The sequence below is a fragment of the Syngnathus typhle genome, linkage group LG10 (genome assembly GCF_033458585.1).
Source record: "Syngnathus typhle isolate RoL2023-S1 ecotype Sweden linkage group LG10, RoL_Styp_1.0, whole genome shotgun sequence".
Taxonomy (NCBI): Eukaryota; Metazoa; Chordata; class Actinopteri; order Syngnathiformes; family Syngnathidae; genus Syngnathus; species Syngnathus typhle.
This window is the reverse complement of record NC_083747.1, coordinates 8,493,814-8,505,939: the sequence shown is the minus strand read 5'-3', so window position 1 is coordinate 8,505,939 and position 12,126 is coordinate 8,493,814. Positions and strand designations below refer to the sequence as shown.

Below are 12,126 nucleotides of genomic sequence, written 5' to 3'. Positions count from 1 at the left end.
TCCCCTATCCCCCGTGTCTCACCGGTGGTACTTTCTATTGGTAGAAGGTCAAATGACTCCGCGTGTTGTGTGTTTACGTTGAGTGCATGACAGGCGAATGACAGAGACAACGTTTCTAACACCGATGATGTTTCTTCCACGATCGCTTCATGTCGCTCTGAAAGTAAGTACTTGACAGTCCTCCTCTGCACCGGCGCTGCTCTGCTGCTGGATTGTGTTGTCATCACCGGTTTCCTTATAAAGATTTCATGTTTGCAAAGTGTTGCGTTTCCGTGCAGGCGGTCCGAAGCTCACGAGCCTCAATGATTGTAAATATCTGAACGCAGACGTCGCCAGATAAAATTGTGTTACTACTTTTAAAGGAAAAATCAATTTGCATGATCTTGTTGCATGAACAATAACGGATTTTATAAATAAATGAAATAAAAATAGAATTACTCTTAGCTGGAAGGTCTTATAGCAATATTATTGGGATATTTATTGACTTTAGATCAGCCAAAAATGAAGGGCATCTAAGAACTAAATATATAATTATTTAATTATAATTAATTTATCTTTGCATCTTTGGTACAGCACGCAAGAAATATTCAAGGGGCAATTATGCGTTCAGTCAGGTGCATATTCAATCATCATAAAGGAAAAAGACACTTAACAAATGTATCATATTGTGCAACTGTTAGAATTTAGTATCATCTGCTGATTTGACATCAACATACCACAAACTGTTTGCAAATTCCGATGATGGATAGATGATAGATATTAGAAAAAGACAAATTGACCGAATAAAACTATTTTGTAAGAAGTAAAAAAACTAACAGGCCAAATTTTGAGGGAAGGTGTTTTTTTAAATGCATGCTTTTCATTTTAATACAAATTTAAAACACTTAAATCAGATTCTCTAGCAGCTTGAAGCATTAGCAGCAATATCTTTCGGTCAGGTATTCATTTAGAACATTGGTTATGTTTAATAGATCACACTTGAAAAAGACTAAGCTATTGTAGCTATATTTTATGTCGTAAAAGTTTTTCAGCAAAATGGTTAAAATGCCAGTCTTTAATGGGCTTTATGGTATGTTGCCACTTTTTTGTAATACTTGACCATCCATCCATCCATCCATCCATCCATCCATCCATCCATCCATCCATCCATCCATCCATCCATCCATCCATCCATCACCAGTCAGACAGACATCCATTCACACTTACATTCACACCATCTCTGAGTGGGAACTGAACCCACGCTGTCTGCACAAGTCAGAGAACTGTACCATCAGTCACCATAGTTTTTTTTATTAAATTGCATATAGCAATTAACATTTGTTTATGTGGGAGAAGAAACTTTGCTACTCAGCAACTGGAGAGCTCAGAGGAAGTAAGATTTAATGAACTGAGTCATCGGGGCCTGCTCAAAGGTCCCTGCTGTGAAATCATATGTTGCTAAACCTATTATACCATTACATAATGCAATCAGATATGGACCCATAAGGTGTACATTGCACGGGAAAGATGAGGGAAGCCCCTATATTGTCTGCTTAGTAATTGTTTATTGCATATCCTAATAGACAAATACAGCGCTGGTCTGCATGATCAGGTTGTTGCACTGAGATCAGAGTAGGGTTGTTGTCCTTTTACTCCGTGTTTTTTTATCTTAAATACTGTATATGTATTCATGATGGATGTTTTGTACACACACACACGCACACACGCACACACACACACACACACACACACACACACACACACTTGTAACTTGTACTCAATTGTTATACAATTCCAGGAATTTCGCTGTAAATAAATGCATCCTTCCCTTATGCCTTACGGGTTTCTTTTAATGTTGGTAAAGATTTAGCAGGAATTCCGGAACACACTACTTTGGTTGATCGCCACAGGGCCCCCCCTTGTACATTTTTCATTACATTCAAAGGAGGCTGTGATTATATAAGACTGAAGTGATTCCCCCCCAGGCTTCTCTTGTGTACTAATACCCAGCGGAATGATTGGTTTGTTCGCCTTTCTCTGGTTTTCACTGCTCTGCCTCCCTCACTGTTATCGCGCTGTCTCACGAAGATCTCGAAAGAGAATAACGAAGGAAAAGTATCTTCAGCTGTCTTCTTAAATACTGAACATATGTGGAGGGAGTAAAAATGGCAGTTGGAGTTTACAGTGTTTTATGAAGCAAGCTTGGTTTGTATTGGCTTTACCTACATGCAGTAGATGTAGCAATGGAACTCGTAGGAGGATTATTGAGGATTTGCCATGCTAAGCCTCGGCAACCCAGTCCAGTGACCCTCCTCGTGTCTCCTCCCCCTCCCTTGAGCAGAATGCCAAACTGCCCTTTCCTCTTGTTTGTTGAACACGAGTCCGATTAGAATCTAATGTTACAACAGATGAATAAAATTGAATAGTCCCTGTAAATTGTCTTCTAAATTTGACACACCACAAAGGAGAGTGTTGTTACCAACGCTGCCAAGTTTGAATGGTTAAAAAATAAAAAATCCCATAATCTAAAACTAAATCGTCAAACATCATGTCACTAGCTCTGCTCTAGAATGCTTTGGGTGGTTTCTGTCCTCTAAGATGTATATCAAATACAGATAAAAATACTTGAAAATCTGTGTTTTCTGTTTGAGTTGTTCTGCTTAGTTGGTGATCTCAATTTTTGTCACATTTGGGTGCGCCGTCTATGAGCCGACACAATTTAGAGAAATAATGAGGAAGAAACAAGTCATGGCGCTGTCAACTTGCTAAGGCGGCTTTTGTACACGTCTCTGGAATTTGAGTGATGCTGTGACAATTAAAGAGTCCCCCTGATGATTGTATTTCAAAAGAGAAGAGGGCAATGCTGTTGGCATAGTTCAACATCTCTGATATTTTGTTTTGGAAGTTTGCCTTTGGTTCCACTATAGGACAGTGCTTAAAAGCCGACTCTACGGAAGGGCAAGTTGTTGTTGTTTTCGACACTCCTCAGGCATTTGCTTCTGTCAGCCTATTACCGTGCTAAAAAAGACTCAGCAGAGAAAAGTCCCCAACCTACTTGTCTACATGTCTTTTAATATGATGTGACAGTGTCCCAGCTCCCTCATTTACCTTGCCATGAGCTACTGGATGCTGGAGGTTGATCCCCTTGCCTGCATCATCAAATGCAAACTCCACGCAAAAGGAAACAAATACGTGCTCAGCTTAAAGAAGTCAATGTTTTAAAACAAGATGGAAGGAAAATAATGTTGGTTTACAGTAACTCATCAACTCATGTTGTTGTTAGTCCTTTTAATGTTGTACAGAAGCTGAGATCAACCGGAGTGAAATTCCTTTTTTGGCATGCACAAACTTGGCCAATAAACCGGATTCTGATTCCGATTCATGTTTATGGTGGCTGTAGTCTGTTTTACAGTCAGAGTTTTAATTGCAGTACGTTGAAGACGCCATACAGGAAAAGCCAAAAGAAAATAATCCTGAAGTTGTCTTTTTTTTTCTTTCCAAGTATGCCGACCCAGTTTGTAATTCATAGTCGAGTATACACTTCAGTAAATATCGTGTATAGTGAGGCATTGAAGCAAATCTGTCTGATTTCATTTCCAACAAACATGGCCAGCATAAGAATTTATCAACAGTTCAGGATTCCAAAATAGAAGATTTCTTTTCAATCTGGTTTCCTTTAAAGTGATGGTTGCAAAATGAACAAATCTGTCTTTCTGCACTTTTTACTTGAAAGAATTGAAAATACCAAAGGTTCAGTCACTAGACAAGACAACCATAGTAAATGGTACTTGCAATATTTCACTTCACACTACTGTTTCATCTACCCTTCCATTCTCAAATGTTCTTCTGTGACCTCATTTTTGGACATGAGATTAAGACGCGAAAATATCATGAATTACTGGTGACCCGCACCTGGCATAGGCTCACGAGTGACCCTACTGTGGTCAAGTAGTATATAAAATGGATGCCTTTGAAATATTCTTATACTAAACGAAATTATTATATAAAACTGAGTGTTCCTTGTTTCGTCTACACTTTCACATCTTCGACAAACTTCAAACCTACTTGTAATAACTAGGAAAAAAAAATGCATGGATTATACCTCTTAAAGGAGAACGTAGTGAGATAATACTGCAACAATCTTAACGTCAAGGCTAAGGTGCGGTATTTGGAGCAACTTGAAGAACTGAAAGGGCTTGACCTACGTCCACACACCTCCTGCTAGAATCCATCCACCACCTGAATGCCAAATGTTTCCTTTATTTTCCCACATAGATGGCTGACATACACTATATATGTATGTATACATATATATGTAGTATAAATACATATAGTATATACAAGAATAGTAGATAAGATGCCACTTACATGTATCATATGTAAATATTGGACAGTGGTCCTAGGGTGTGCAGCCTATGTCCAGTAATGGACTGAATATTTTCAAAATGGATTTACATTTCCTTCCGGGCTAACCTGACCCCTATTACTGCAGAAGCAGTAGCAACTGGGCTTTGTATTTGCCATAGGCGAGGACATTAATAGTGGAGAAAGAGGAGATGAGCGACTGAAGGCAGATGTAAACAATGGGTAGGTGCTGACAAAGGACAGACCACGGGGACACTCGGGGAGAGCAGATGAGTCATATTACTGCAGCGCTGCACAGATTGAAATGCCACTGCAGTTGCTGAATGTGCACAGAATTTTTGGCTACATTTAAAACACCCTCAGACTTCATTTTCCTCTTTAGTTCTTTGAGGTTTATTTGTATTCAATTTGTTTGCAGTTGCTAAAACATTTATCCACAAGCACCGTAGCATAATTGTTTTTGTTCATTTAAAACTTCAATTTCATCGCTTCTGTATGATGGAAATTTATGAATGATGCTTTAAAGGGCTTTTTAGTCATTTTATTTTATAGTGAAGTGACAGACTTATCTTTAAAATCATCCCTCAGCTGTTCCTACCATATCATTTTTCAGGAAGAAAATACACATGGCTTCATTGTTAAGGATGCCAATGGAGAAGAAACGCTCTTTCGCTCTAAAAATACTACTCCAGCTTTACCGACCATGACCTGCTCCGTTTTATGTTTTCTTGCCTTGGCTCGCACTGCTAATCTAGCCCCTCCCTGATCAATAACTTCCCTTCTCTAGCTCACAGTTTGGATCCATCTCAGCAAACAGATCAGCAGATATTTCCTTCTCTTGTTTGTCATTCACAAACTCAGTGGCGGTGAGAAAATATTGAAAATCTTGCTGGGATGAAAAAAAAAAGCAATATAGTTTGTGTGCATGTGTGTGTGCGCACATGCATGCATTATTCCCATCTGCTAGGCTCATCTTATTCCGATGTGAAATCACTCAGGCAGCCTTCATCTTAAATCTGCTTTGTGTTAGGCCTGAACTCACCAGCACCGTGTCATTGATGGTTTACCGGTGGCAGGTTCCAGCAGAAGCTACCTACCTACTGTCCCTCTGTTTGTCGAAGTGATTTGCCTCCATCCATTAAATGCTTGAATGCTGATGGGGTCTGTCAGCATGCGCTGCATGCCTCGAGACAATTAAACAGAAACACAAGGCTTGCTTAATGAAGCTCGGCAGGAAAAACATCCTCAAACAAGGTTGTTTTGCCATATAGATGGAAGTCGACAAGGTCCAATCCAGAAACACATGACTTCACCGGTGCATTGTTTTGGTCTAACTGCTGATAAACCGCAATCAAAGGATTCTACCAGATTAAAAAAAATCTTAAAATGACACTATAAGCAGAACAAAGGCTGAGGTTATAGATGTACTCCAAAAGCAGTGGGTGATGAAATCGACATAAATTCTTCATACAGACTGATGTTTCAAATAAAAGGAAAAGTTAATGCTTCAATCCCAAATGCACTGTCACAAACAAAAATATCGTAATTTATATAGAGCAGTCTCTGCACAAATTGCTTTTATTATTTCATCAAATCAAACTGTTTAGTGCAGACAATACAATGTGAATTATGGAATTCGCAGCTCTGTTTTCAACAACATGAAACTTGAAGAACGAAAAGTTTTCCTTCAAGGAAACTGCACATTGTGCGTACATTAAGGCAGGCTCTTGTGACTAGATGCTGTCTTCTGCTCGGTCCAACCCAAAATTTCTGGTAAGAGTGAATATTTGTCAATAAACAATTCAAACACTGGCGTTTGAATAGTCATTGCAGCACTTAAATCCACCTCAAAACCAGTACTGTTGTTCCTTACCCTGGAATTACTTTCCTAAAGCCCTTGAATTTTTAAAATGGCCTTCAAGTTAGGTGTGGGAGTGCTAACATTACTTTGGTTTGAGCATAAGGAATGTAACAGCTTTCAAAAGCATTTTCATGTGGAAGGAAACAAGCATGAGGGAACCACCTTGGTTCTGGAAAGCACTTTGTGCTATGGTTTTAAAGCTCGGAAAACTGTTTCTCTACTTTTTGTGTGTGAATCATATCTATATATTAGGCTGTGACGCTTTAGTGAAATTGAATTAAAAAAAACAGTTTAATGACTTGAAAAATTGTAACACTAACTTATTTTACATGTACCTACATTATTTTTATAGCAAGATCATATCTCATTAACGTGTTATTATTACTGTCTTGGTATGATATACAATGGTACTTTTTTTTTTATTAGGGAGTTTGGCTTCAAAATACCTAATTCTACTAATTGTGCTATGATTTATTGTTTATACATCATAACATGAAACACTGCAGTATCAGAATAAGCAATTTTAATAAATGGCTCTATTTATGTATCTTTTTACTAATATTACAAGCAAGCCTTGTTTCCATTATGAATAAACACGGTTGCCAAATTTTCTTGTCTTTGTTCACATGCAGTTTCCTTGTCAAATGTTTTCAATGTCAAGCTACTTGGTTAGCCTTTCGCCTTCAGTCTTGTGATCCCAGCCATTGTGAAACACTATACGCTATGTGTCGTAATTGAGATAATGTATACGCTCGTGCAAGCTTGTGCATCCAACACGTATGTTGAGATGAAGTAAGATGGGTCTGAGCCGAGCACTTTAATCACCCAAATTCTCCTTTCCTTCCCCCTGGCCATCTACTCATCTCATTATAGACCAGAGAAGGTGAGAAGTGAGGCCTGTGTAGACCTCTCCATTAATTATTGAATCCTGTCTTCTTTTACTCTAGCTTCTCATCTCCAGTCTCTGATAACCTTTACATAAAAGAATCCGTTCTACCTCATGGCCATTATAGAGTTAGAGGTAGAGCACAGAGGTTCATAGTTTTTAAGACTCTGCCACTTATTGGTATGCATGACACAAGCAGATATATTTTAATGTTGCTTATTTGATTCTTCACTGGCAATTGAATACATTTTGTTAATCATGGCTGCTGTTGTGACAAAGTGCGACAAAGTCTCGGCTACTGCTGCAATATCACGGTTATACATGCGTACGTATATTTGAGCCTGCTCTTATAGCCAGTCAATTTAGATACCTCAGATGGGGACCTGCTAATGGAGTCTGCTGAAATCATGTGCCGAAAAAAAACGAAGGCCACTCAGCGTCTCACTACTATATTCTTCTCTCCCATGTGTCTGCGTATGATGTCGAGCTGAGAGTCTCACTGCTATATTTTTCTCTCCCATGTGTCTGCGTGTGTGTGTGTGCGCGCACGTGTGTGTGCAGGTTTGAAAAGATAACTTCAACTGTGGACCACCTTGAAAACTCAGAGAAAGAGAAGAAAGACACTACTGGCATCATGTTCAGCACCAAAAGGTCAGCACGATGTCATTTTTCTTACATGGGTAAAGCGAACCAATTGAATTGAGATTAAGTAGAGACTTGGTGACTTAATCCAAAGTGCATACATAAAATTTGTATGCAATAATCCTTCAATTTTGTGTAAATGCAACATTTGGGCATCTTTTCTAAGTCCAGTTATGGCCCTGATTCCTTTTCTGTTATTTTCTATTTTTAATCTAGCTCGTGGTAGCATACATGAATAAATCATTTGCCGTTGCCATTTCTGGATAGTTTCTGTTCATGGGTCTGACCCCTTTTACCATCAAGAGTTATTTGTGTGTAAAACTCACTCTGGATGTGTGTTGTAAACAAAAACAGCAGTTAATGTTTCAAAACCGCACCTTGTATGAAAAAGCACTTTTCAACAGAGCTATGCAGTAGGTTGGGCCAAATCAGATTTTTTTTTTTTGCACTCGTGTCACTTTCTTTTTCAATTATATCCCAATACCAAGTCCTGATCTGATATCTCGGCAGGTCTTGACCTTTTTCTTTTGAAGAAAAGTGTTCTAAAACAAGCCATACAATATATGTGATCTAAGAACTGGTCGATATAGACGAAATGTATGTACATAGGTATTGTTCAAAGAAAAAAAAAAAAGAAAAACACAACTATCCAGTAGAAAAATAAAATTTGATGGTTTTCAAGGAATACAGTAAAATGCAAAGAATTAAAATAAATGCAAAATCATCGTGCTTTAAGTTACATTTAAGTAAGCCTGCCAATTAACCAATAAAAGTGCCAATAGAGTTTGCTCCATGGGCTTCTAGTTTTAAAGCCTAATCTGCCTCAGGTTCTTCTAGTCCATATAGATACTTGGCTTCAGAGCCACTAGCTGCCAACATCCTGGTTTAGGTTTTTTGTGTATCGTCAAAAAAGCAAAAAGGTCAAACATATTCTGGCCTTTTGTGGAGAAATACTGCAGTGAGCGAGTAATTTTGGAATAATTGGTATTGGTAGTACACATGATTACATGTCAGAAAAAAGAAAAAAAAAAGTGGTAATGAAGTCTGAGTGCCATCACAATGCCGCATCCAGCGTCCACCTGTCTCCCCACAGTGTGTGATCATCATACTGTGGGTGAGAAGATGATTAAACCAAGCCAGCACTTTGTCTTGTGGGAGCTGTGTCAGCATAGCAGATGACACGGATATGCTCAAAATGACTATAATAGGTTGCTATCTGGAAACTCACAGCCGCTAAATCACGTTCGCTTTTTCGCTGAGTACAAAAATACTTATTTTTCTTCTTCTAAAGTGCTGATTGAATCGTAATGTGGTGGAGAAAATCTGTGTAACTGGCAGAGGTTTCTCTTTCCTGTTGTTGATTTATTTGTGTATTCTTAATATCAGTTTCCCTCATGGAGTCCCGCAGGCCATATCAAGCATTTGTATACAACGCAGGAGTGTAATTAAAAGTTCCATTAAAATTTAATCTGAACATAGCAAATTATGTTAGAATTTGATTGGAACGAAGGTTTGTGCAGAAGCATAGATATTTCAAAGTATAATTTCTTTGTGCTTCAGACCGTCTTAAACCCTCCAACGTAATCTGTTTTACGCTAATGAACAAAATTGGAGAGTGCAGCATTTCCGCAGCTTGTTTGTCCCTAAATGTGCTCATTAAAATGCAACTGGAGTGCTGTTAAACAGACTCTTTTATTTTGGAACATTTATGAAGTGATGCCGCCACAGCTGTTATTTTTGATTATTCATCAAATCAAATTTGAGAGATTTACTGAGTGAACTTGGGCTGCAAACACACAACTTGGAAAATATTCAAATCTGATTTGGTTTCAAGGACTGTTGAGTCAACTAACTGAGGACAAGCTTTTCGAATCTATTAGCCAAAGCTCTGCCTAGCCATTTTGTTCCCTCTGACAACCATTGCTATCCCACTCACGGTCTGCTCCACTTTTAAAATGCTGCAATTATCCTAATCTTCAAAAAACCCTCTCTATAGAAACATTTCCATTACATTAGGACATCCAAGTAAGGCTTTTGACACTATTTCACACCACATCCTTCTTGCTAGATGAGTTTCTGTTGGCATCACAGCAACCTTACTCTCATTGTTCCTTTCCTATTTATCTGACTCTGTTTTTATATTAGTGTCGGTGTCCCTCAAGGTTCTATTTTAGGTCTTATCATATTGTTTAATGGACACGTTCCCCGGATACCATATCCAATTCCATTGTTTGGCCCATGACACTTAGATAGACATTGCTACTTTTACAGTTTTACCTCCATATTGACAATACTGCATTACGCCCCTTACCTCAGGGAGAAGACATAGATGTCATCCTGGATAACGTGTTCTCGTTCAAACATATCCATGACACACAACTTACAATATTAACTGTCTATGCCCATTTCAGTCGGTCTCTTGCCTGCTGGTTGAGTAGAAGCACCTAATGGGTCATGGATGACTGCGAGTACAGTAATGTTTTTGGTCGACGTGTTGCTGCACAGCTTTGGTTCAATCACTTTCTCAGTGTTAAAGCGACACGTTATAGCTGCTACGAGCATCAGCATTAAGCGAGCGGACGACATGGCTAAGCAAGGTGTCTGTTTTAAATACACAAGATGTCATTCTTTTTCACATCTTTCTACACATTATCCTCCTTTGACTGACTTGATCAAGTGTGTAATGTATTAAGCATACACGGTCCAACACTTCACATAGTATTGGTCAAGTGTCTTCCAAATTGGCTGACTTTCATCACACAATATTCATGATGTCCTTGACATAGTCTTGGACCGTCACGACATGTACAGTATGTATATGATATACTGTAAGTGCACATTAGCTCATGTGTATATAATATTCATAACCTCATCATACTATTCAAACTTATAGTTATAGTTACATTTAGTAATAAGAGCCTTAACAAACTATCAGCCCTGACATTGACCCCATACTCATCACAGTCTTTATGTAAAATACTTGTATATCTACGTAACTGCTTCTATCTCTCAGCTGATGATTGACGTCAAGGGGCTTTGCACTTGATTACTTATGTATACAGAGGGAAGCAAGTGATGTCTAGGGACCAAAGTGCATGCTGGGAAGTGTTAACCCCCTGCAAAGGCCTGCTGATCCAATCATTATTAACAAGCTGTCACCCCAACGCAGTATACTGACTCCTTGGGATGACCTTCCATAGTTTGTGAGAGGCCGTCCCCATCTGTTATGGAAAATGAACGTGGAAATTATGCCAAATATTTTGCTGCCGTTTTAGTTATACTGTTGATGAGAAAATTGGCAAACATGCTAAGCTGATTATATCAACGATTTAAATGGAATAGCAGAATAGAGTTAACAGTTTGTTGAACAAACAACAGCGTAATCGCATTGACCTTGTGCTATGAGCTGTTCATTTCTTTGCTCCATTACTGTAAGTCATTTATGATGACAATCACTTTTGGACATAAACAATGTTTAATACACTGTAATTACTTTTGCTGCTTCTGTTAGTTTGCACTACGTCACAGAAAGATCCGCTGTGCAAGCTAGAATTTGATGAGACAGTTGAAAGAAAAAGCAAGTGACAGTGTTAGCCAGAGGATGTAAAACCCTGCAGTAAAGCAAGGAACACTGTATTTTCTGCTGACATGGTGCATGCTGATGCCACAGCTTAGTCATGATCCAAGACTGAACAAGCTTCTAAGGCTACATTCACACCACAGGTCTTAATGATTCAATTCAGAGTTTTTGGTGATATCCGAATATTTTTTTGTAAATGTTTAGATTCCATATTAAATGCGACCTCAGCCCGTTAGGGCGTGAACATATGCGTGCCCAAAGTGACCCGTATGCCCAGAAGAAAGAGACAACGTAATGGAATAGGCTTCAGGCCAAACACAATCTTTTTGTGCACAAAGCAGTTTGGATGAAGGATGGATGGATGTTTTAAAAGGGAATAGTTCAGAACAGGTGGCTCGGTGGAGCACTGGTTAGCAACACACCTGATTCATAAATTCCCCATAACGCATATCTGAACTGGTCTCGCAAAGGCAACAGCAGAAGTCACACTGATTTGCTGGTATGTCATTTGTTGTGAGTTCATGCATTGTGTTGGTTTTATTCTTTGAACAAGGTGACATTTATGCATGACTCAGTTTGTACACCAGTAAAAAATATCAATGTCTTGAATTTGAAAAAAAAAATATATATATATTTTTCACTAAAGAGGGTATGAAACTGGTGGGGTTCGATACCTCCTACAAACCATTGGCGTAAACGTTATACACGAAGAAGCTTGAAGTAGGATTGTATTAGTGGGCAAAAACAGCTCTACCTACCCCCAGGAACCAGTTACAAGTCGAAATGTATTGCATCACACATTAGGTCATTGTA

At 38.7% G+C, this 12,126-nt stretch overlaps 1 long non-coding RNA gene across 1 annotated transcript in view; it reads left to right on the top strand.

The window, feature by feature from the left end:
* Nucleotides 1-31: 31 nt before the first annotated feature.
* Nucleotides 32-12,126, top strand: part of LOC133160518 (uncharacterized) — a 32,747-nt gene continuing 20,652 nt past the window's right edge. The window contains exons 1-2 of the long non-coding RNA XR_009715917.1: nucleotides 32-163; nucleotides 7,653-7,742. This is a non-coding gene — a long non-coding RNA (uncharacterized LOC133160518). The remainder of the gene's footprint in view (nucleotides 164-7,652; nucleotides 7,743-12,126) is intronic.